The sequence below is a fragment of the Camellia sinensis genome, chromosome 8 (assembly GCF_055761805.1).
Source record: "Camellia sinensis isolate YWXY chromosome 8, ASM5576180v1, whole genome shotgun sequence".
Lineage (NCBI taxonomy): Eukaryota > Viridiplantae > Streptophyta > Magnoliopsida > Ericales > Theaceae > Camellia > Camellia sinensis.
The window spans coordinates 159,044,973-159,051,333 of NC_138968.1; positions in this window are offsets into that span (position 1 = coordinate 159,044,973).

Consider the following 6,361-nt stretch of genomic DNA (forward strand, 5'->3'; position numbering starts at 1 on the left):
TCCATGGGCGTTCGTTCGTTTTGAAAATGGTAAAAACAAAACTCTACATTACAAATTAAATAAGAATGAGGATTGAAAAGTAAACTCACCTAAATACGAATGAGGATTGAAAATGTGTTGGAATGCTTCAATGGGATGTCTTGATGGATGCAGCTTTGGGGGTAGAAGCTGCGTGAAGCAGGGAGCTACGAGGGTAATGTGAGAGATGCAGCTTCAATGGGTGTATTTGCACCGTTGGGAGAGCTGGGTTTGAAGGTCTGGGGTGTATGTGTGTGTATGAGGGTAGATGTGGAATAAACCGTGTGTGCAGTGAGTAAAATAATTAGGAATTAATTTTTTTGGTGTGTGCAGTGAGAATGATGTGCAAAGAGTGTATTTGGTGTGTGTAAATAAAAGCTCCCCCAACGCAAACTGTGAAATGATGGTACTACCCTTCGTGGTTAGAAATTGTATCCTAGGGCAAAAACATCTCATTTGTGCCGTTGCTATGTGCATCAGTTTTCCACCTCATCGTTACTGTCGAACTGTCCAACGATCGAAGACGAAAGCATCCACTACCGAAGCTGCCTTCGTCGTCATCTTCATCGCCATCCCCATTGGTAGGGTAGATCTGCAGCATCAGGTAAGCACGGAACCCATGTGTCATTTTTTCTGGTTCGAAATTATTTCGTTACTATATTCGGCTATCTCTTTCACCTCTGCTTTCTTCATCACCTGTATGCCGTTATTGTTGAGGCTTTTGGCTTGCTCTTCACCCATCGCCACCTCTATCATGTTCTATTTCGGAGTTATATGTCCCTTGTGTTCTGTTTATATGACAGAACAACAACGCAAAGGTACCTCTCTGTTTGTGGTACTCTATTCTTCCCCCATAGCTGCAGTCAGTTGTGGAGCCAAGAAATTAAATCAGAGGGGTACTTATTAATTATAACATTGAAAATTTTGCAAAAATATTTCATATAAATTTTTATGTTGACTTCAAGAAATATATATGTATAAAATATTATTTGTAACTAGTGTATCATAAACAATATAAAAACAGTCATGGATATAAGTTTTAAAATAAATTATATAATGATAAAGGAACTTTTTATACAAAATACGAGTAAAAATTTAATATAATAATAATGCTACGTCATCATTGACATGTGATATCACTAATCAATAGTAAAAAAACACATGGAGGATAAACCCCACATGTTGAAATGTAACTAACAATCCAATAAATTTCATATCTTTATTGAGATTAATTATATTTGCATGTCAATAATAATAGACATCACCATTATATTGAAATTTTCATAAATAATAATATGATTTATCATAGTCTCTTTATTTTCAATCAAAAAAACTATTATTGTTATCATAATTTAAAAAATGTCATTAACATTACACTTTAAATAATATTTTTATAAATTTTTATTTAAAATATATTTTTTTTATGTTTGCAAAAAAAAAAATCCCAAAACTTAGGGGACATGTGACCCCCCTAGTCCCTTTTTACCTCCGCCCCTGGCTGCAGTTCGATTTTTCTTTCCGTTACAGACGGAAAGAAAAAAAAAACAAAACAACAAGGTCGGAAAAAAAAAAAAAAAAACTGGGAAGTTCTATGAAACTAGCATATTTGGGGGTTATAATAAACCAAATGAATACATTAAAAATTTCATCTTCATCTTTAGTAAACTAAAAAACAAACCAAATGAACTAAGTTATGAGTAGCCACTAATCTGTCAAAATTTCATCAAAGGATGTAGAAACCAGCACTCTAATGAAACTCGACTATAAATTCAATCATTTTGCTTAATTATTTGGGTGCCCATTACTCCACCAATACAGCCAATTGGTAAAAATAAAAGCAATCAATGAGGAGACAAAAAGGAACACAATGGCTATTGCAGTGTGGAGATAGAAGAGAAGAGAAGATGGAGTGGTTCATCCCCAACGTACAACAACATTATTTTTATTACAATGCCTTTAACACCAGATTTATTTTGTTATGTATGAAAACAATTTTATCTGATGTTCTTGTGAGCTTTGTGTGTTTTGTTTCTAGCTCAATTAAGCCTTCAACATCTACATACTTTCATAATTTTCTGTAATTCATTTACGATGTGTAGATTTACATAGATGTGTAGTTAGAGTGGAGCAGTCCATACGTGGGTTTTGTAGGAGCTAGACAGACAGACATGGCTGTAAGTTTCATTTTTGGTTTTGTTGTTTTTTTCTTTTGTTTAAGGTCTCTTGTGCTTAGCTGCTTCACTTGTTTGCCCGTCTAATCATTACTAGATTTGTTAGGCAACATATGCTAAAAATTATCACATTCCACCAACAGGGCAAAAGGGAAGAAAAATCAAGGTATTAGCATGTGTGTGTTTAACCTAGGTTTCAATCAATTATCTTGATGATTTGTTCACTTATATGAATGTTGGTCTTGTGCAAAAGTGTTGTACTTGCAATGCCACTGTAATTACTGGCTCATAAGGAACATTTGTTATGTATGTTTTTCTTAATCTTTTTAAAATAAAAATCAAGATAAGATACATCAACATAATAGATAGATTAATTGTTTGAGTTTACATTTAAAGTGAAATTGTTTTAAAAATATTGCGTACATTTCAAACTACACAACCTACAATGATATATAGTGGTTTTACCTTTGAAACTAATTCATCGATTTATACGAAGACCATTATCCAGAGATTCATGGTACATAATTTTAATCCCTAATTTCCATATATTATCTTGTACGTCATATGGTGTGGATTTTCAAGTGTTCACTTTGTCGATACTTTAAAACAAAATAGTGACGTAGCCTCTATTACTCAGTGCGTGTATTTCTGTTTATAGTTCTTCGTTAGACGAGAAGCTTATTCAATCTCATACACAACGTAGTAGTTGAATCTAATGTATGACATGAATTCTTTGCATAAAATTGTACACCAGGGGTGAGCTGTTTGTACCTAAAAAATTTTATATTCACATTTTGGGATAGAACTACTACAGAATTACCTATACTGTTCACTGTACAAAGGTTGTCAACTTATACCCAAGGAACACAACGAATGCAAGTAATGAACCTGAGTGTTACAAATAAATGAAAATAAGCAAACTATCCTTGCAAAACATCGTGGACCCAATCCCAAAGCTCACAAGAACATGAGATAACAGTTTCCCACCCCAAAGAAAGGTTAGCTAAATTGAGGGTGTTTACATCTTTGTTAGTTGTGTGCATTTCATTGAAATATGATGTTACTAATACAAAATTATCTTATGACAACCAAGAAAATATTACCTTGTTGATGCAGGGTACAAGAACCAAAAAGGCTATTTGGCGCTATTTAAGGGATGCTGATACCACCAGGAAGAGTTTCGCGCTACTGGACGAGTAAGAAATGCAAACGAAGTTTTCAATACGGTGTACTCCTCCATACGGAGTGCAATTGAATGTACGTTTGGAGTATGGAAAGCACGCTGGGGATTCCTACATAATATGCCTCGATATGATTATGGGAAAGTGCAGGTGCCACTGGTCGGGGCTTCAATGGCACTACATTATTTTATAGGCCGCAACTCCGACAACGATGAAACCTTCAACAAAGTTGCCAATGCAGAGACATTTACTTTCAATGACATGCCAAATGTTGACGGTGTTGGTGATGACGATGATGGTGAACTAGAGGGCGATGATGATGTACGTATGAACGAGGTTAAGAAATCAATTCGGAACAAGTTGGTGCGACATTGGCGTCATCTTGGGCTATAATCCTGTTCAGGCTTACCAATTGAAGGGAATAATGCAATTTCTTTGCAAAAAATTTGATAAATTTAATTTTAGTGGGAAGAATTTAATTATGTTAATGTGATGTGTAGTGCAACATTTAATAATTTAATAATGTCAAGTGCGTAACATTAAAAAGTGTTATATTACATTTCAAAAAAATAATTAAAACAAAAACATGGGTCAAAATATAATTTTCATAAGTTGGGTAAGGATATTTTGGTCATTTTAATGTGATGTGACAATATAAACAAATATTAAACAAAAAAGTCAAAAGTCAATTTTTTACTAACTTCTCAAATCACTTTTTAAAAAAGTCAAAAAACTTAGTAAAAAATAAAAAATTAGCTTTTTATCAACTTCCCGAAACATCCCTTAAACCTACTGTTTTATCTTCTTAACTATCATTATTTTTTTTATACTTTCAAATTACAAATTAATAGAATATGTCCTTTTTATATTTTTTTTAATATTTTCAAATTACAAATTAATACAATATGTCCTTTTTATATTTTCAAATTACAAATTAATACAATATGTCCTTTTTATATTATAAAAATTTTCAATTTAATTCTTATATCTCTATTTTGTTAATAAAATAAATGAAAAAGATACGTATAGTATGTACATATTATATTTATAACTATTAAAAGGGATAGCGTGTAATTTGCCAATATAAAAAAAAAAAAAACTAAGTAAGTGTTTGGAAAGTTGCTATTTTAGTAGATTATTTTAGTTTTTAAATATTTTAGGAGGCTAAATTTTTGTGTTTGAAAAAATATACAGTTGGTTTTTTTGTAATTGGATGTGATATTCATGAGAGAAAAAGTAAAATAATTATGAATTTGATGTGATATTTTATCTTATTGATTATTTTAACTTATTTTATCTTTTAATGCTATTTTAACCAAAAAAAAAATAAAAAATAAAAAAATTTCTTCCCAAAAAGTAGTCAAAACCATTGACAACACACAACACACCGAAAGTCTTAAATTACCGGAAGTCTTAAATTAAGTTATTATTATTCACCCAAGGCAATATTGGTCTATAGCTTCTTGAGCAAGCCTGTACCACCAATTCTCCAATTAAAAATGAAAATGTTTGAGACCAAGTGTTAGTTTTTTATAATTCAGCCTGACGTAATATAGCAAGGGTTAGTTTTTTAATTGGTTAAACGTTCAATAATATGAGATTTATTATCTTTATTACATGATTATAAATGTATTTACGGATATAAAATACGAGTCTCTAACCATGTTGAATTATAAATAGACATACTAAGGCCTTGTTTGGCATATACTAAAGATTGTTTGAGATGATCTAAATAAGTACATTTTTTGTCTTTTTACGAAAAGATGTGTAAAAAAGTAGAGATGTAATGTGATGAAAAAAAGATAAAAAGATAAAAAGATGGCTTCTTTTGTAGTAGTAAAACTTGGCCTAAAAAAGTTAAAAAGTCAAAAAGTCACTATCCTATTTAAATCACATCATTTTATTTAAGTCACATCACATCTCTACAATATCGCTTCAAACCCAACCCAACCTATACCCAATTCATATTTCACAAAAATTCAAAAAGTGCACTTATTTAGAACACCCTAAACCACCCCTAATATTATATAAATATGATTTATTTTGGAAAGTAGAAAAAAAATTAATTTATTGATTCTTTTATTTTTTATAAAAAAAAAAAAATAAGTGATATGACTTAAATAAATTAATAAATTGACTTCTTTTTTTTTAATTGTCAAAATAAGCCTATATACCTTTTTTTGAATAGCTTGTATTCATAAACATAATTATTTTCTATTTTTACTGTATAGTATCGTATTTTAAAAAAAAAATTATATTTTTATTTATTTCACTTCATTTTGTACGGTCAAAAAGTGCTTATTTATCAAGAGGCCATTTGGGAATATAGGTTAAAAGTTAAATTAACTTTTAATTCATTTTAGATCACATTACTTCTCACATAAAATAATTAAAAAAAATTTAAAAAGTTAAAAAATCAATTTTTAACAATTTTTTCAAAACACCCTAAGCATTGGGAAGAGAAGTTATTCATTAGTGTTTGGTATGTGACATGATATTTGACATGTTTTGATTGATAAAATAGAAAAAATTTATAATTTTATATTTAACGATTATGAATATGAAAATTTGTAATTGGACACAAGTAATCACGTGATAACCTAAACCAACTATAGTCTTGACATAACGCGGTGACAACTCTAAACCAAAATGGTATGCCTATTCCTCTTGTATTCACTAGATATCAATTAGCATATTAATTAATTAATATATTAATATAATTATGACATTATTATTTTAAAATTATAATTTTATCGATTATAAAAATTACAATAAATATATTAATTAATATATTAATATAATTTATCGATTATAAAAATTACAATAAGTATATTAATTAATATATTAATATAATTATAATATTATTGTTTTAAAATTATAATTCCACCAATTATAAAAATTACAAAAATTTAAAATTTCTAAAATTGTATCAATGATTGTGGCTCCGTTTAGAAAGAAAAAAGTCAGGCTTTTTTGGCTAAAATAGTCACA